This window comes from Anas acuta, chromosome 1 (genome assembly GCF_963932015.1).
Source record: "Anas acuta chromosome 1, bAnaAcu1.1, whole genome shotgun sequence".
Classification (NCBI taxonomy): domain Eukaryota; kingdom Metazoa; phylum Chordata; class Aves; order Anseriformes; family Anatidae; genus Anas; species Anas acuta.
In genome coordinates, this window is record NC_088979.1 from 64,862,850 (window position 1) to 64,883,743 (window position 20,894).

The 20,894-nt window shown below is 36.5% G+C and overlaps 1 long non-coding RNA gene across 4 annotated transcripts in view; it reads right to left on the reverse strand.

The window, feature by feature from the left end:
* Positions 1-15,310, reverse strand: part of LOC137855592 (uncharacterized) — a 162,659-nt gene extending 147,349 nt beyond the window's left edge. For 2 of the 4 annotated variants that reach the window (XR_011095819.1, XR_011095820.1), the window contains exons 1-2: positions 15,027-15,310; positions 14,665-14,702 (exon numbers count right to left, since the gene is read on the reverse strand). This is a non-coding gene — a long non-coding RNA (uncharacterized lncRNA). The remainder of the gene's footprint in view (positions 1-14,664; positions 14,703-15,026) is intronic. The other 2 variants (XR_011095821.1, XR_011095818.1) reach the window with 1 other exon arrangement.
* Between the last annotated feature and the right edge of the window lie 5,584 nt (positions 15,311-20,894).

Below are 20,894 nucleotides of genomic sequence, written 5' to 3' on the forward strand. Positions count from 1 at the left end.
CACAGATAACTTTGGAAAAGCTAAAGGAGTTGTATCCTGGAAGATGTACAAAGGAAGAAAGGCCTATAATTATCTTGATACTTTCTAGCAACACAGGGTTTAGGCAGTAAAAACAATCAGCTTGATTGATAGAAAACAGCTGAGATGGAAATAGAGTCCAAACTGTTCACCTGATTCAGTCAGGTGTTTAATGTTTAAAATCACAGGCCAAGCTGTCTCCAGCATAGACTAGGGTCCTGAGATACTCATTTTAATGGCTTCCCAATGTTATGGAACTTCCAGTTGTACATAACGTAAAATATTTAAAAGATAATGCAAGTTAAAAGATTAGTTCTCCAAAAATATTGTTGGAAGAGAAACATAACTCTTAAGTGTAAATACAGTACCAGGTAGGTTGGTCTGTCTTCACAGGATATGAAGCTCTCTGACACTGATTACAGAGGAAGTTGAGGGAAATGAAATACCAGTATACCTCTGATATGCATAGAGGACAGGTTTTGGCTGAGAAAAACATGTTCACTGTGATTGCAGGTTTCTAAGTAGGAAAGTAAATCTTAGAAGAAGGAGGTGTTTCTGCAGCTAGTTTATGGAAACAAAATGATGACACTTTGGAGAATCTAAGTAAAGATACTAGACAGGAAAAGAATGAGTTGGTAAGGCAAGTGGATCTAAACAGCTCTTGATCCATAAGGAATTATAGTAAGTTAAAGTAATAATAATAATAATAAAAAGGTAAGTTAAAAAGTTGCAGAGGACTAGGATCCAGGCACTGTGGGTAGCTTCTTACAATGTAAGGTATCTTACAGTGTACAGGTATCTTACACTGACACTGACAGTCAGATCATGAGGACAGAGAGACAGAAGAATTTGAAACAACAGAATAAAACTTCTAGTGAAGGAGCTATTTTAATTTGCTCATCTTCTTGCAAATTGAGGTTTTTATATTTTATTGGTTTGCTACCTTTCAAATCATAACACATGCAGAAAAAAAATGACTTAACTAGATTATTTGATTATTATTTTTCAATTTCTTTGCAAACTAACTTGCTGTGGCAGATAATGGTCTGCCTGAAAATCTGTTTTTTCAGTCCTCTGACAGGAGCCACAGTGAAACTGGGAGAGGTCAAAAGAAGTCAGCTGCCATTTTCACTCCCATTTTTTATGGAAATGGGCAACAGATTGGTGAAGACATTGCGAAGGCTCTAAGGCAATCACTCTTTCAATTTGTCCAATATTAGTTTCAATAAGAACCGAGAACAGAAACAATTGCCAGCAGTCCCTAGTTGATTTGTTAAGACTCACTCTTGTCCACTTCAAATCACCTTTGACATTTACGAGCTCAACTTTGCAAACATCATTTGAGGATTATTATTTTATTTGATGCCTCTATTATGCTTGCACCTAAGCTACACAATGCTAAAAGTGATGTGAAAAAAAGTGACTTTTTTTTTTTTTTTTTTTTTTACACATCTACTTGTGGAAAAGAATGAAGTTTTTGCTGTTATTTACAGGACCAATACCTCCACCATTACACATGTAAGATAAATTAGTTTGAGAAGATTTATGTGTGTATATCCAAAGTGAATTTGAAAAAAAGAGAGATCTAATTTGGAAGACATTTATAATAAGACTATGATATTGCTAGCATATTGGCCTTCCCCTCTACCTACTTTCCTATATAAAAACTATCCTCATAGAGCTCACAGTGTATTAGAAACAAAAAAATGTTAAAAGAGAACATCTAAATCACTCTAGGTTTTCATTCTTTGCAACATGCAACAGGTTGCATGTAACTCTGCACTGTAGAATCTCAGGAACAAGAAGAAAGATAAAGCTGCAAAGCAAGGTAAATATGGTATTGACAAATAGTCCTGGAAGAGAAACTCTCAATGTGATTACGATTCTAGCGCAGGTACTTTAGAGGCTGGAAGGAAATTTCTGTCTGGGTGAGAAAATAATATTAATGTGGGAAAGATGCTGTTCAGTAACTAGTGCATATTCTTGCAGACAAGATGCCACTTAGCCTGGAGCAAAAATTGTACAACACGTGGATTCTGCCTACTGTCCATGAAAATGGAAAATCATTTGAACGCAAATGACAAAAGAGTGGAACAGGCAATGCTGGGGACCGCATTTAAGGAAATCCGAACTGTGTGGGTTTGGTAAAGTACAGCATGTCTACAATGGATTCTATGCTGGAATGCAGAGATAGCTGGGCTGGCTTTAAACAGTTAGAAACCTAGACAGGTTATGGCACAGGTCATCCTACATGTAATTAAAAGAAAAGAAATGCACTCAAGGAAAGTTAGCATTTTTGTTAGGGTTTGCACACAACTGTTAGAGAAAAATTGTCTTGTAGGGAATGCTCCTCTGTGAGAGGAAAAGTTGAAGATGGAGGTAAGCCAGAGTGACCAGAATTTATAAATTTATAAATAAATTCTGGACACAACCCTTAGATTATTAAATCTGACATGCCTTGCGAGTACCTAAAAACAATAACTTTTAGGCATTATGAAAATGCTTACTTGGAGTTGTTTTAGCAGAGTTTTTGTCTGTGTATGTTTAAAACTGTATTTAAAAATTTATTCAAATACTATAATGTAAAAAGTAAATAAATCTGAAGTGTGTAGAACTAATAGTAATAAAAAGGTGAAGACATTTCCTCTCTGCTTGGTTGGGTGCAGAATAGCATGCTTTAAAGAATTAACCATCAAATACTCAGTGTGTGTAAAGCTTTTCTCATTGGTTGCAAGTAAGCTACAAAAATTCCTATTGACTTCACTGAAGAAGGATCAATCCCACTAACATCTTGATGTTTGCTCCCACTTACGTTATTTTTTCTTTCCTCCCATTTACTTTTCGCTTGTGACTTTAAAATATAAGTGGCAATGCAGTATTGTCTCTATAGTGTATAAATGGGAGCTTATTTCCTGCATTTACTCTGGTTTTCTTAGGGGAAAGGGGATTTACAGTTAATAACAAATCCTGTTCCACATTTGGATTATTCCTGTGTATAGTAAAAACTCCTTGAATTTCAAATAATGCCAATTTCCATTCCTTCAGCTGGAGAGGCAGTGGGAACTCTGGTGCGTGCTTTTTATCTCAGAATTGTAAGTGCTATGGTAAAGGACTCAGCCATAAATAATCTCGTGTCACCAAAGCTGGTGATAAGCAAATGCTTACGGAAAAGCCCTGCTCCCTAATCTTTGCAGACCCATCACATCACACTGAGACAGTCTCCACAGCAGGTGAGTTGCAGTGACCACTTGAAGGCACAATGGGTATGGCCGTCCCAGTCTTCGATCCCTTTGCGTTGCTGTATGGAAATAGCAGGGAAATCTTCACCACCCTTGACTGTTACCAGTAATGGATATGGGCATATGGAGAATGGTTAAACTGATTATCAAAACTGTTTACAGTATTTTATCAGATGGCAGCAACTTTCAAAAAAAAAAAAAAAAAAAAGCTGAACAGTATCAAACTTCCAACCCAATATTACATAATCAGAAAAATACAGAGAAACACGGTCTTGATTTTTGAGAATATGTTTCTTCTAAAAGATTTTTTTCAATAAAGGAAAATGAACAGGAAGAATATTTTGAAACTCCAGCAAGCAAATTTATTTTAAAATATGACAAACTTGGATATAAGCAGAAGTAATGTTTGTCTGCTATTATATTCTTTTTGTTTAATGTATTTGCCAGGTTTCTTTCTGGGACATCCATTATTACAGTATACTAATATTCACTTAATCCTACTGCAACTAATTATATGTCCCCCTTCACAAGTCTCTTACTTTCTGCCTATAAAATTAGACCTAATTAAATATATAAATGTTGAAGACTCAAATGATAGCAGTCACTTTCCCTACAAAAAAGATTATAACCAGTAAAGATCACACATGTAACATTACAGTGACAACATCTAGAGAGTGGGAACAGCATGGTAATGATATTCAAACAGGAACCCAGCACCCCCTCAACCCTGGAACCATTAATAACTTCAGCTGGAACAATTGACAGAGGGGAAATGAATCATTCCCTTTGACGAGAACAAAACTATATTAAAATGTAATAGTTTATTAAACAACTGACTTCAGAAGTTAAATTACTAAATTGTATCTCCATGGGTTTTAAGAAGTACTGTCTGATCACAATAATGGATTGCCTACAAACTTTTATCTTAGCCATCGCCTCCAGAGTTACTGTACTTAATTATTTAAACATTGTATTAATGAAACATGGTATACTGGTAAGAAAACTACTTTTATCACCACACATGAAAGAAAAAAATATTTGTGGTTTACACTGCACAACTGAATTTCCATCTTCCTTGAACACAGTAAAAAAGTCTTCTTTCCAGCTGCTCTGACTGCAAGGATTTGCAGAACTAATTTAATGGCTAACATTTTTTTTTTTTAATTATTATTATCATTATTTATCCAAAAAAGAATAATTTAAAATCTTTTGGTGCACCTGTTGTGCTGCATTATGACTCCCTGTGATTTCAATTTATGCCATATGAGAACATGTCATTGGAGCACCAGACTGCATCGTGCACAAAACTCAAGCAGGTTTGGAAACCGATGTTATATCACATTTTATAATGAATATCTGTACATATAAAATATATGTTTCTATACATAGAAACAAGAGGGCTATTTAAAGTTCTAAAAACAAGGGAAAATAAAATAGATATGACATGAATGAGGTTAAGTAAAACCATTCTTATTTCTACATATGTCCTTTGGGGTCTGAAAACGTTTTCTGTGCAAGGAAGACTGCCCCTTGAACTGTTGAGAATTTAGTAGCAATTGTAGATTGTCATCTTTTTGTAGTGGAGCAGCCACAAGGGGGGAGTAAGACACATTTTTAAGTGAGTTTCAGTTGTTTGCCACCATTAGGAGGAACGCCATAAAATAAGAAAACTTGGAAAAATTCAATATTCTGTGGGTATAGAGTGTTGAGATGAATGCTGCTTCCTCATCTCTACTCAGAGTAATAGTTTCTCTCCTGTCACTTGAAACCTCTCCCCCAGGTTCTTTTCTGGTCCTATCTTCTACAGATGCCATCCTCCCTTTCTCCTTGACCAACTGTCCCAAGAGGGATAAAAGCATTTGGCAAAGTGCTCTGGAGCACAGGAAAGACCAAAACTTAGGTACTTAAATGGAAAATGCAGAAATGAACAAAATATTAATCATATGAGCTTACAGTTAAGCACCTTTGAGAGCCCTTAAGAAGAGAGACTTGGCTTGGAAGCCTGCAATATGAACACACTCATTGAATAATCATATTTTGTGGAAGGAGATTTCAAACACATTGCAGAATCCTGTACAGAAGACTGAAGCAGTGCTTTTTTTTTTTTTTGAAACAAGACAAAATATCCCTTTGCAAAGCACATTTTTCAGTCCTTCAGCCTCTTCATTAGAAAAAAATGGTGACAATAATTTTTCTCTGCCTTGTAACTGTATTGCAAAAACTAAGGATGACAACATTCTGCAAGAAATGCTTGGAGAGTATTTAAAATGCTAGAAATGCTAAAAAGTAATTCCTTAGTTTCCTAAGCAGTACATTTTAAAATCTAACTGCTATTATGTAGCAACTCTTTACAGCCTGAAAAGCAGATGCACCATGGATTAAAACAAGTTCTTCTCCCTCTCTCTCTCCCCCTACCAAAAAAAAAAAAAAAGAAAAAAGAACAGTACCCCAAACCAATAATTCACAATTTTCTTAGGGAAGAAAGAAGAAAGAACAAACACATGATCTGAGTTCTGCTTGGTGGTAGTAAGACTTTCAGTAATGTATTGTGTCCAGTTTTTCACCAATGTCCTTAAAAACAAATATGGACCAAGAGCAGAGGTAAGAAGAGAACAATGAAAACAATCAGAAAATAAGACCTATGAAAGAATGATGAAAGCACTACAGCTATTCTGTCTAAAAGTAAAGAAGACTGGGAGAGAAATGATAGCAGCTGAGAGATATGTAAGAGAAGGAGAATTATCTGTATGACAAGCCCAATGTGGATAGCTCAAGAAGTAAATCTTGAATCACAGCAAGAGAGATTCAGGTTAGACATTATGGAAAAAAAAAAATCTAATTGTGGGAAAAGCTAAGCACTTGAGAAGAACACTTACCTCACCTGGTGAGACTGTGGGATCTCCACTGCTGGGAGATTTCAAGAACAATTTAGGCAGATAACTGTCAGATGTGTGCAATGTCCTGCCATTTTCTTGGGCTAACCGATGAAGAGAGTCCTGTTTCCTGTGATTCTAAGTTTTACCATCCAGTCTGCACGGACAGTGAAAAATGATTTTTTTATTTTTTTATTTTTTGGTGAGCTACAGAGACCAGACACTTAATGTGTGGAAGCCATTAATGAAAACCAGCTTAAAGAATCTTCCAAAAATACTCACCTGCATTTCAGTGTGGGAAGGCAATAACCTATTGCTAAAGGAATCCTGGTCTACCAACAGGAAGAGGACCAGGAAATGAATTCTCCTTGGAAATTTCGTTCTGTGTGGTAGCCAAGCCTGCAGGATAACTTTCCCATAATTGTTCTCCCTCCACTTACAAACAGCTGTTGGAAAGGAGCTCTCGGAAGACTGCACAGATGGTAGAAGGGTCAAGATGGTGGTGAACTCATGCTCCAAGAGGAGCATGAAGTTGGAGGAGGTGATTCTGTCATATTTTTCTGTGTGGGGAAGGGTCTCGTCTGAGGCTGGACGGGTAGTTGGTTTTTGGGGGGCTGTAAGGATACTGGATGTCACAGCATAACCAGTGGATCCAGGATCATTAGATTAGTGTACAGTTAGCCTGTACACTGGGAGCTGTTATTTATCCAGAATATCTAGATGGTAGCTCATTGTTCTCACTGAATGCTCTTTATTCTCACTTGCCTGCTTCTTTATCATTCCTTTCTTAAGGACTTCAGACTGGAAGATGAGAAGGGCTCACAGACAGAATAAGATTTATATTTTGAATAGAAAAGGCAGGAGCAATACAGAGAAGAGGTGAAATTCAGACAGGTGTTTATATTTTTTATATGTCTTGTTCAAATGAATCCTCAAATACTTGTGGTCTTGTAGAACTACAGCCTTTGGCCTGTGGCTAGCATGAATATAGTATAACCTTCAGTGTAATCCTTTTGAAGGGTTGCAGAAAATTATGTTACTTGATCACATGAGAAACTGGATCTAAAGGTTTCCCTTCATCAGCTCTCTTAGTTTACCCACATAATCAATTCCTGGTGCCAAGAACTTTTGTCTCTCCGTTGTCTTGGTGTCCTTCGCATAATTGTTTCCCTCTTTGCTCCTATTGTCTTAATTCTCTCCCTCTTTCACTGAAGCAAAACCCGTCAGTTTTAGCAAACAACCTACAGCCACTGTTTTTCTCACTACAAAACCACACACTGCATTCATCATGGGTTATGGTTACACATTTGCAGGAGAATTTTTTTGAATGCCATTCAGTATAATAAATTGGGAACACAGGATTTCAGAAGACTTGGGTTCTGTTTGTCAGTGCACCACAATGTTGATGCTTACTTGAATGACTACTGCAGGAGAACAATGAGTCACCCAGCAATGAAGATTTAAGGCCATATTATTGACAGTTGCCTTTTAGAGCATTTTGTTCTTTGTGTTCCGGAGAGTACACAGCACTTTGGGAACCTGCTGACGGCCAGTCCTTCATTTGGGAGAGGGAAGGTGTGATATTACACTTCAGTTTTATCCAACTTGTCCTCCAAGTGGTAAATATGTGTGTGTGGGTATGCACATATGCAAAGAAAACTTAAAATAATTTATGAAGGAATTACAAAATCCAATATGCCATAATCTTGCTTACCAAAGTACAAAAGAAACCAAAAACTCCTCCCACATCTTAACAGCTAAACATTAGTGTACTTGAAAATACAACTGTGGGAAAAAAAATAAATTGCACTAACAAACTTATAGCACGATAAAACAATGTATTTGAGGACTTCAGCCAGATAAGCTACTTGTAATATTCTCTTGTTTTGCCAACACATTACTCTATGAGAGAACATCTGTAAATCCTGATGTAATAACTTACTTTGGATTAAATTCCATTCAAAAAACTTACTGTGCTTTCAATAAACATTATGTTAGCATACAACATATCTAAGTGTTAGGAAATGGGGTTCAGCTTTCCATCTGCTGTTGAAGCTGAGGAAGTATTCATCTATCCTACCTTTCTTCTGACCCCTCTAAATCTTATAACCTTGTCAGAGGTATCCACAGCTCCCCTTAATTTTCAGTTATCTTTAATCAATCAATTCTGAAAATAAATTATAACCTGGAAACAGAAGACATCATCCAAATTAGAATGGTGTTTAAACAAGGTGGAATTAGGTAGAATATATAGTTTAAAACAGACTTATTTTTTGTGCTAATAAAATTTATAGCCAAGAAAGCTGTAAAATTCTTTTCTCAAGACAGTTTTTCTACATTTGCTGCCTGGACATTTGGTTTTGCATTACGGTGAGATGAGAGTTGGTATGGGTAAATTGTGAAGTGAAATATTGATTCTCATCAAAATTATCTGATGGAGGCAGCTGATATTGTTAAAAGTAGGGTTGACAATATAGAGTATTTAGCAGCATTAAGCTGGTGTAGGGATATTGCACTGAGAGAACACTATTTCTTAATAAAGACTTGTCATTGCCTTTGAAACTGGAGGGTAAATTGATGTATTTATCTCACAGAATTCAAATATCACATACAGAAATATCTTCAGACATCACAATAATATCATTCTTTGTGTATTTTCTAAGGAGGCCTGTCCCCTGAATTGTCTATAAACCAGCATCTTAACTCTCTCCATAAATGTTTTCCCAAAGTTCTCAAAGGAAATAGGAAAGAAACTAATTAAAATTACATGACAGGTCAGTCTGGAACTGACAAAACTAAGAATTTTGCCATTAAGATTGAAACTCCATCTTTGAGACACCCAGTTGTGCTTTGTTGCATTTAAATAAGTGTTCATCTGACCCTCTGCCAGTTAATTATGGGGATCACCAGAATTTTATTCTGTCCCCCTTGCTCTTCAATACTGATATTCTTCTTTGCTTCTTTCACTTCTATTTTTAGGGACCTTAAGGTGAGTTATCATTGCTAACCTGATAACACCGAGATCTACTTTGCTCTTTTAGCTGATCTTACTGAAGCAGCTTTTAGTCTTTTCATCCTACATTCCTAAAGTGCAAATTGGGATCTTAACTGAATTGAAAGAGAGAGGGAGAGTGAGAGAGAGAGAGAGAGAAAGAATCTCAAAATTAGATCCTCTTCTCCCTTTTTGCCACTAACCTATTAAAAAGTAGCTCTAAGTTTTCAGTTCCATTCGATGAAAATCTGTATGTTCTTTAAAGTACAGATAAGAGTATGGGTGTACTGGTGGACCTCATTTAGACTTTTTTTTTTTTTTCCTTTAAATTTACTTATTTCAATTCACTTTGGGTTTCTCATGTGAATATAAGAAGAGATTGAGAAGACACCATAAATCTTCCCACAACATTCTCTCTCTTGTCCCCATTTGAAGGTGTAGGAATCTCCTTTTATTACCTTCATACCAAAGAACAGTGCAAATATCCAGGAACATTTTAATTCAGATGAGAGAGAAGGAGGGGAAAGAAATCTGCGGAACAAAGTATTTCCTAATACCTCCTGTGGCTGCTCTTTGCAACAAGATTTTCTGGGTTACTCCTAAAACATAGGTTAGAAAAGGTAAAGGGAATTAATTTCCTCTGAAATGTAACCTGTCACCAACAAGGAGACATTGCTTTGTCTGGTAAAATAAAGGAATCTCAGAAGGGGACAGTAGAAAAGTTAGAAGTCATAAAAACAAAACAAAACAAAAAATAAATAAAAAGTATGTGATCATTTGGAGGTTCCTCGGTATGATGGTAGTAGAGAAGATTTTTCAAAACGCTGTAGACAAACATTTACATTTTTATACTTGTATGAAACACTCATCAGAATCTTCTGATATGTGTCCATCACTAGAGAAATTTAATGAATACTATTTTACTAGTGGAATTTTCCCACTGAATGCAAATGATTCCAAAAGTTTATATTCAGAATGTCTCATGCTTTTCTTTGTTAGACAGCTGGTAGAGGGAAAGGGTTGCAAAAATAAAGAAAATTATATATAATGAATAACCAGTTGCAGTAGATGCTAGGAAACTAAACATATTTTTATTGTGAGGACATTATGCTGCTATAACCTAACCTTCCCCACCCCTATAGGGTAAAGAACATTTAATGAAGGAGAGGATGCTTTTATTAATCTGTAGTCCATTTCTGTGCCATATAATATTCATTAGACATTCACTAGTAATTTCTTCCACCCACCCCTTATTTTGTAGATGAAATTCTTTTTTCCAACATTTGATAAGGAAAGAGCGCTAGTTAACTAACACACATTATTTATTTTTGCATTATAATCACTGAAGTCTTAACAAATGTATATGCCCTAACACATAGGAGGTCATCTTGTATTTTGTTTTGAGAAAATCTTTCAACTTGTGTATTATTATAAGACTCAAAACTTCTGTTCCTTGTACATATCTGAAACTGTGGATTCCCTGGGTGTAGCTTAATTTCAATAAAGTCATCTCAGTGATGTATTTTCCACTAGGGCGTATATGTTACAAATAACACGATTTTTGATTTTCTGGTCACTTTTTTTTTTTTTCTTTTTTTTTTTTTTCTTTTTCTTTCCTGTATCCAAACTCTCTTCTCCTCTCCCTGCTCAGGTAATATTAGATTATTGATATAGTTGCTAGGCTAAGCTGTTTGGTTCTACCTCTACTCCTAAACAAAGTTAATGCCTGACTATTAGCTCTGCTTCTTTAGCTTTGGTCCAAAGCCAGTTTTCTGTTTACACTCAGCTATTTGATCAGTTACTTATATTGTTTTATTAGATTTTCTTTAGAAACAAGAATTATAGGAAGAACACCTCTTTAGAGTAGAGAATACCTCTTAAATACCTAAAGCTGAGAAAAATATTTATGTATTTTTGTGGTGAAGAAAGGCAACTTTCTGAAAGCTTGAAACATTATCAAATGAAAGTGTATGTGATAGCATTTATTTTTACAACATACTGTTGCTCCAGTGAACTTGAACAGCAAGTCTGTGATTAATATTTCTCTCTTTCTCTCTCTCTCTCTCTCTCTTTTTTTTTTTTTTTTTTTTTTTTTTTGTGTGTGTGTGTGTGTTTTGTTTTGTTTTTTTTATATAGTTTCTAAGGAGACTACTGGGTAAAAATTTCCCAAACCAAAACAATGCTATACTTCACCTCTTTTGGACTGTGAACACAATTGGTTCATATGCTTACTTGTTGACAGGATATTATTGCTTTCCTATTATATGTAATTTTATAGTACCTGCTTATAGTCAACTGCCCTTTGATATGTAATTTTACAGTATTTGCTACCAGTTTCTCAGACCCTTTTTATTGGTGCTGGCTAAATCAGGTGTATAATGTAAGAGCATCAGTATGAGGAGTTTGAGTGGAATGACAAACAATTGTCCACTAATTCTGCTGATAGGTTCCAAGTCTAGCCTTATGAAAGATTTCTGCCCCCTTTTCCAAAGTTTTGCTGATTAGTTTGACCTGGCTTGGGCAAGGGGCTACTGCCAAATTTGTAGGCCCTGATCCTGCAGTCAGATCTTCGTATCTGGGATGACATTGACCTCAGCAAGTGCTTAGGCAGACAACTATACATTTGTTCCAGGAATGTTTCTACCTGTTTCTACTGGTTGCTGAGTTGATGAGAGTTTCCAAATATCTGGAAATGAGCAAATGCACCAATCATACAGGTCCTCCTCTTCTATATGGTCACAATAACTGTATCTGTCCATGTATCACTTGTACACCCCAGGGACTCTGGTGACAGTGTTCTCCATATATATATATCTCCCCATATAGACATAGTTATATCTGCATATGTATATATACTGTCATCATAGTATATATGCGCAAAAATATACATACATATATGCATTTATATATATACAATTAAATATAGGTCTCCTGAGTGCACTCATCTGGTTTCATATATTCTGTGTTGGAGATGATCTATTTTCTCCCATAGGATTCTGGACACAGGTCTGGCTTATGTCAATCACGTCACCTTATTCAGGTAAAGCACAAAAAGTAACAGCAAGGTCAAAGAACTGAGAATAATAATGAACTTTCCATTAAAAAAAATAATAAATGTTCTAGATTAATGAGTGCCCTGGGCTTTTTTACAATTATAAAGTGCAAGAAGTAGCTGATTTGGGATTTTAGTTCTGTTTCCTTTCTTAAACACACAAATATAAATAAGAAGAAACACTGCTAAGTCCTCTGAGTGCAGTTTTATAAAACTATCTAAGAATGAGGTCTTTCTTCCTGGACTGTGGACTAATATTTTTATAGTTTTCTTTCTGCAGGAGTGATAAATGCAAACCAAACTTCCAAAATCCATTCCCTGTTCTTTTACTGATCCAGAAAATGACCGCAAGACACAGCTCTAATAAACCTATCTAAAAAAGGAACTCTGATCTCCTCAGTCCACTGAAATAATGTTTGCATTAATTTCTAGTTGTAATAACAGGTATATAATTAATAGAATATATCAAGAACAGGGAGTATATTCTTGAGCTTACATTATTTTCCTATACTGAAATGAACATCTTTCTTTTTAAAATATATTTCATTCCTGGAAATAAAGAAACATTGCTTCTATTAATTTCCATGAGTATTTTATATAAAACTGTTGCTTATTTTTTCAAGTGCTTCAAGGGTGTGTATATATATATATATATATATATAAATACTATTATTGATGTAATGTAGAGCACACTTTGTGCGACAAAAAGACTGATAGGACTGTGAGTTTTATTAAATGAATCAGGATAATCTGGGTACACTGTAGTACAATACCTAGAGTTTAGTTACTTTTAAAACTTAAGTTTAACTGATAAAATGGAATTATGGTAAATGTGAACTTGAAAATCATTTTTATAAACTGATTACATTACAGAGTTTGTGACTTGGAAAACATCCCAATGATACCTGAGGGGTGCAGAGAGAGGATTAGATATACTGAGGAAAAAACACACAGAAGTGATCATTTTCCCATTGTATCCATTTAAAAAGCTGTAGTTCTTGTTTCTTCCAAATATAGCCTCTTTGCAATTTTCTTATTGCCTCAAATTTGTTAAAAGGAATGTGACGTCACTACAAATAGTTTCTTTAAAGTCTCCTCAAGCTGCATTTCACTTTGTAAGCATCTCAGAACAACTGAGTATGCAGGGCTAGATCTTGCCCCCTCCCACATTCAGAGAACTCTGCTGGAGTTCACTCTGGTTAATGAATGGAGTTGAAACTAAGCTTTGGCCTACCCTGATTTACAGGAAGGCCAGTGAGGCATCTTCTTTTTACCTGTGTTTTTCTTCAAACTTTTATTGGACAAGCCTTTGCCCCTCCAGCTGCCACATTTCCTTTTCATTACTACTATTATTGTTATTACTTTATTTAAGGGATATGGGAAGAAAATGAATTTTCAAGTCCCAGACCTCTGCTCCATGAAGACACACATGGTTATGCCAAGGGCTTGTGCCACAGAACAATTCAGAAAGTCAGAAACTGAAATATGAATTGGATTATAAGACAGAAGTCATGGAGCTGGAGTAACATATAAAAGCTGGAATCAAAAATTGCTAAACTGAACAGAAAGTGTTATAACTGGCCGTATATTTCTTTAACATTTTGCTGAACAACTTGCTTTTATTAATTTTACCTACCACAAAAGGATGTTGCATACAATAATAATTTTGTGTTTGTAAGTTTGAAGACATAAATTCCCATAAAGTGTCAGTGCTCTATATAATATGGTAGATATACATATATTTTGTTAAATTCTGGAGGTAGAAATATTGAATTTGTCTTTGGTGTTACGATTGTATTCTACCTCAGTAATATAAAAATGCATAGTAATCAAAATTAAACAAAAATTAAAAATATAAGAAAAAAAACTCTTGCCTTTTGTCTCAAGTAAATTTGATGCTAATTTTGTTTCATGTGACAACCCCTCCCCCCATCAAAAAAAAAATAAAAAAATCACAGACAACGGATAGTTTCTTTGGCAAAGAAACACACTTTGAAGAGAAAGTTCACATTGAGAGGAGTCTTGCAGGCATCCTGTTGCCCTGTCCAAAAGCTGCTTCAGAGGATAAAACAGTGGTCATTTCCCCAAATGCCAGCCCTCCTCTGATAGATGGGACAGCAGCAGCAAGGAGTGTGCTGCGCAGTCTCTCCTGGAATGCTTTAGGCTTTAGGATAAATACTAATATTTAGACAGAGGAATATTTACAGATATTCACCTAGCCAAATGCTGCAGCTGTAAGTGTAGATGGCAAAGCTGCATGTGAAGATGGCAAAGCAGCCAGACCCCTTCCTAAGGTTTTTTTTTTTTTTTTTTTTTTTTTTTTTCTCTCTGCTAACTATAATGGGTGACTGCTTTTCTGCCTAAACAGCTCTAAAGGGCTATGAAAACTGAAGTCCTTCAAAGCTGTTTAAGGTTTCCTCGGATTTACAATAAAATTCTGCATTACATATCTCCTAGTAAAATCTCTGAAGCATTGCAAGCAGTACTTACATAATTGTCCATTAAGTCAGTATTTGTGTATTCAACACCTAGAAAATAAGGAAAGTGATTGTGGATAGGGAAGGAAAAAAAAAAACAAAGGCAGAGGAGGAAACGGAAAAAAAAAAAAACAAAAAAAAAACTACCCTCCAACAGCCATGCAGCTATTAAACATATGCCAAAGTAAACAATAGTGTTAGGGTCTGCCATAGCTTTGCCCTGCAGGTAGACGGCAGGCGGCACAGAAGGAAAGCAAATGGAAAGGAAAAGAGAAAGGCAGTACAGGATGTGGATGAGATGCCGAGCCCTGAGAGCATGAACGGCCTGATTGTGATCCTCAAGTCACACCATCAGCCATGCAAAACAGGACATACCTTTCTGGCTTGCTGGTTCTGTCGGCTGAAACAAAGCAGTCCCATTCTCAGCGGGAGGCCAAATCAAAATGAAATTTTATTTAGTCTGCACTGTCCCCAGATTGGGTTTCAGAATGACTGCTTTAGGAGATAGCATGGATGTGGCTGATGCATGCTTTGCATATGAAACTGCAATAGAAAAAAAAATCTACATAATCAAAAAAATCTGTGCTGTGTGTATGGCAAAAACCCCTGGACGTTAGTGAATCAGCTACAATGGATGTTTTAAAAAATGACCTTTCTGAATAAAGTGCACATTTGTGCTCTGCAATACTATTTTCAATAAATATATTATAGATCATTTTGCATGTAATTATTTGCAATCTGCCCTGAGAGACTGAAATATCTTTTTTTTTTTCTTTTTTTTTTTTTCTTTCTTTTTATTTTATTTTATTTTATTTTTTAATCACGGAGCAGAATTACAATTTGGAAACAAATGCAGAAAAAATATCCATCTAAAGAGGGCTTCTCTGTCTTGTGGTGCTTGTTACTGATTGAACCTCTGAATACTCTTCAATTTAATGTTTTGTTTAAGTCCCTTCTTCCCAGAGTATCCAATGGCCTACTGCAGTAAAGGACGTTTTTTTTTTTTTATTTTTTATTTTTTTCATACCACTGATCTAATTCATCCCACCTTGCACTTTTAGGAAAGGATCCATTCTTTGATTACACACTTAATTTTCCAGGCTATTAATAAATAAAAAAGATCATCAACTAAACACACAGCATTTTCAGTAGAAGTTAGAAATAACTTACAAAGGCAAGGAGTAGTCTACAGAATATGCAGGGCATACACCATGTAATGCCTTTGTTGTCAGTTATGCTGCAAATGAGATTTTCAAATAGGATTTGTAGAGGCAGGACAGTGATCAACACAGTGCAACATCCAGGAAAGGGAAGTTGAGCACAGTGTTCTGTAAGACAAGGGGGCAGAATAGAGTCTGTTTGTAAATACCTATTATTATCCAAAGAAAACACTTATCACTGCTTGATTTTGCCACACTAGCCACTTGGAATAGGTGATACCAGTAATTTTGTATATGCACATCTGTGCGGGCATGGGTGTTTGTATTTATCTGTGTGCCGTGCATGTAAGGCTGTAGTCTGTGTACATATCTATGTATTATGGTTACCCTGTAAAAGACAAGCCAAAGGCAGAACAAACAATGCACGTTTTCAATCGACAGATATTTCTATGCTAAAACAAGCAGTGCTAATACTGTGCTCTATAGCGTATGGACAGCCAAAGAATGGGAAGAAAAAAAAAAAAAAAAGCACCATAAAATCTTTAAGAATGTAAAGGGGATAACAATCCCAAATAAACAATACAGATAAAAACTTCCAAGAATAATGAGATACAGTGCAAATCATTCACACAATGTGCTTTCACACAGCAATGACGGAAGTCACTGACAACAATGCAACCATGTGCAAATACTCCTTGGAGAAACAGTCGAGCAAATTTTGTAATTCTATCTTCTGTGTTTTGCAGGCTGAGTTTGAGACTGTGTAACGAAATGTGCTAGAATACTGGTGCTTTAAAATTAAGCATTGGGCATTATGGAAGGTAACTTCATAACGAGTTTTCCTATTGCTATTTAAAGCTAGAAATCCATAAGGAGCACAGTGAAAAATATAACATTTGTTCTCCTTATGTCTTGGAACAACTGTTTTTATATTTGTAGTCATCCTAACTGTTGTTCCAAACAAGATATTCAGATAGTCCCCAGCCTCATGCTGTATCATATTTATTCTGATGTATATCTCTTAGTAAAGCTTTGTCTACATTGAATTAATTTTTGTGTGTGTGTTATTATTTTTATAAGTGCTGCTTTTTTTTCCTCACAGAACTTCCCACTTCAGGGAAAAAGAAATATGTGATTGCTTTAAAAATAGAAGACCAAAACCAAAGCTAGTATTCCCAAAATTCAATGCACCTGGCATTCACTTTATACCTAATAAGCATCCGTGAATATGCAAATGTTCAATGTCTCCAGTAACCTCATTAATTTATTCCTCAGGCAATCAAAGAATGTGAACCAGTCCTCTGCTACTAATACTGGAAGTGGTATGCTGTTCAGCATTGCAAGAATCAGCTGAAAGCACATTCTGCATATTGAAAAATTGTTTCATCTTTCTTCCTTCCTTTGCCACTCTGATTCAAACAAAGGCTTCCTACCTCAGTTTACATAGCTGACAGCAAAAGTTGAAAAATGCCAAAAAATAATTAAGACACATATATATATATTATAAATATATTCATGTGCATGTATACATGCTGGGAAGATAAACAGTTTCAAGAGATCTCAGCAGAATTCCAGTTTGAAAAGTACCTGAATTCTCTTATTTATTTATTTGGAGGGGGAAAACTTGGGAAGGGGAGGGTGGGAAGAAATGACCTGCCTCCTCCTCTGCCGAGCAGCTGAATAATCTTTTCCTTTGCCCACATTAAAAGCCCTGAATAATGTTTATAAAATGTTAGGGAATCCCGGTAGGTTTCCTATTTAACAAGCCATGTATGACAAATCACAGTGTAATGTACTACGTTCTTAATCTTTAATTAGAATGTGAATATCTGCGAGAGAACGCAGTTAACTTTGACACATTAAATCTTCTGGTTAAAGTGCCTTACAGGAAGTGCAAAGATGAAACACTGCAACAATCTACTGCCTCTCTCCATTCACCCAGACAGTTGGGGAAGGATGATAACATCTTGTAATACCTGCTCTGTAGTAATTAATCGCTGTGGTATTTAGGACCATTCAAGTAGACAAATATGACAGAGACAGGGACAATTAGGAACCTTGTTCAAGCTACATTAACTTTTCCAGCTATTACAACACAGCAGCTCAAGTTTGCTTGTAAAAGCTGCAGAGGGATTGTTATGCATTAGCCGTGCGATTATTAATGAAAGAAAAGGAGAATTGTGTTTATTGTAGTTTGAAAATTGCAAATAAATTTCAATTATCTGCTATGTCATTTTGTTAAACATGCATTCTGGAAATGCCTTTGTACTCTAAATCATGAGCTACTTAGAGCAAACTAATACTAGAAAGCCTTTGGGAGTTATGAAGTCTATATTTTTGTTGAACCATCCTTCTTCCTTGTTGAAATGGGAGATGGAATGAGTACCTGAAGACATTTCAGATAGTTAGTCAGCCCCATGGATGCTGTGGTGCTCTATTTGCTTCCACATACCAGGAGGCAGCCGAGTCAGGCTTCTTGCAAGCTTGGGCACATGGCAGACTGAACATGCGCTCCGTTCCACTACAGCAAGGAAGCCGACATCCCTCAGCAGCCACATGCACAAAGTGCAGACAGATAAATGCATAAACAACTTTGGGGAAAAAAAGCCCCCACCAAAGTCCTTCATCTCATTCCCATTATTGCCACAGCCATCAACAGAATGAGCTGGATGAAACACAAGGGAAAGATTTGGGACCTGGTATGGATTATGTATTTTAAAGGTTATATGCTGTGCTTTACTTTCCCATTGATAAACAGCAGCAAATGCACACAGATTGTAAAGTTCATGTTTTAACTATATATTCGAGGATGTGTAGTTTGCTATTGCTATTCAGTACCACACAAACACTTATTGGTTCTCAAAGTTAAAGGAGGACAGCCAGAAAACAATTGAACTGGACAAATATTGCAAGGACATTGGCATGACTATTCCCTTGATTATTTATTTATTTATTTATTTTGTCTTTTAAAATGAAAATACCTAAACCTGTGGCACTTTTATGTTCAGTTTCCATGAATATTTGAACTAGAGTTTCTTAGCAGCATGAAGGCTCACAGAAAGCTAATTTGAAAGTCATACGTGCAAGTGTTTGTGGAAAACGAATTCTAAATTTGCATGTGCAAATATTTGCACTGGGTATGCTGCCCTGCTCACCCAGTCAGTGAGCAGAAGCACTTCCACGTGCCTCATTGGGCCAATCACATCTGAGGGACCCAGCTTGAGTTTCAAATCTTGTGTCAAATTTGCCCAGTGAACTTGTTTATGATCAAGCTGTAAAGTAGGAAAAAAAAAAAGTGTTAAAAGTGTATGAAATGTACTTGAACAACAAATGTTGATTTGAGATGTGTGGCTGGGCATTTCAGAGGCAGGAACAGAGGCACACTGGCACAAAACAGTTTGTCAGAAAGTCTCTGGTAAGAGTGTTTTTAACTCCTCTCTTGTTCCAGAGGGTGAAAAAGAAAGGGAAAGGGCAAAAATATTGGTTGGAACAGGAATCATTCTCTGTCCATCTGCCCACTTTATGGTCAGTCTATTAAACTACCACCCTTAAAATTTAAAATATGAGTAAGACTCCAAAGGCTCTCTTGAATGTGTAGGAAAGAACTCAACCATGTATCTGTAGGTGAGGTCTCTCGTGCTTGTCTGTTTATTGTTGTTGGTTTTGATTTTGATTGTTTTGTATTTTCAATTTTGGTAGTAGCACACTACACAGCCTCATGTATGTCGTTTTCCGCGCCCTATATCATTGTACCCTAGAAAGAAAAAGAAAAGCCAGCTTAGCACGGCAGAAATCTGCATCCCCACCCCAGAATCCGTTGTCACAAAATGAAGGAGGGAGGGGGCCGGGGCGGAGGGGGGGAGAAGGGGAAAGCAGCTCAGTGCACAGCAACAATTCCCCCTCTCAGCTGAGCTGCAATGATGTCAGCTTTCTGATTACAAACTGCTTATTTATGCTTCAACAGCTGCCAAGAGCAGCAAATAAGTGGCTAAAAGAGTGTCTAGACCAGGCATTCAGGCCTCTATTGTTTGCTGGTTGTTACCTGGTTGACAGCGATGGGTACAGCTGCCTGGTGTGAAAGAGAGCAAGGGATGGGGAGGCAGTGATTGACAGAAGGGCCCTCGGGGTCAGGCACAGCCGGCCCCGATGGCCCCATGGCTTTATGTTCCCTGCTCTAAAGGGAAAGCGATGGCTCTGCCTAGAGGTTGGAGGTGAAAGGAAATGTTTGAGGGTAATGGGAAAAATCCTTTAGCCAAATTTGTGATCATGAACAGTTACTCCGGGGAATTTAAGGCAAAGTGTTAGGCAGCTTTCTCTATATGCAGAAATGGTTATTGGTGGCGACTGTAGGAATAATAATGTGCTACATGCCTGCATGCAAAAATGTGTCTTTGCACAGTCCCTCACACTGGAGTTTAAAACTGTGTGCAGTTTTATTCTTATGTAGGTTAAAAGCTGATAGCACTGCTGAAAACTGGTAATGAAATCCATTCTGCTAGAGGGCTAGATTGAAAGATATCTCTGAGCTTTTCTGAAAAATATTAAAATATTTAGGAGGAAAAAAATGGATATTCAGAAAATGATCTACCAAAAGCTCCCATCTACTCACTCAGTGAACTTTACTCTCTTCATTTAGATGGTGGATGGATAGTGTCATTTAAAACAACTCAGTGGGAACAGCTAGTCAGTGAACAGGCTGACCAAAATCCATAAAATGCCTTTTTAGACCAATATAAAGATGTCCTCATTCTGGTTCTGATCTCATACATGCTAGTGTGGTCCAGGCATAATCCTACTGAAGTCAAAGCAGTGACAGCGATTCAAACAAACTGCAATCACTGGCAGGCTAACTGAATTTCTCACCTCCCACCCTACCCTACCCCCACGGTAGGATACTGTTCAGAAAAGAGGCAAAAGCTCTCAGATGTTTTAAAGGGCGGAAGACACTGAATAGTTGTTAATGTTTTTAGTCTTAAGAACAACAAATCCAGATTCAAAAGACTTGGAACAACACACACAAACTATGAAGACAGGGTGTACCTGGGGAAAAATTAAAGCTTTATGTACTCTAGCAGGTCCACCC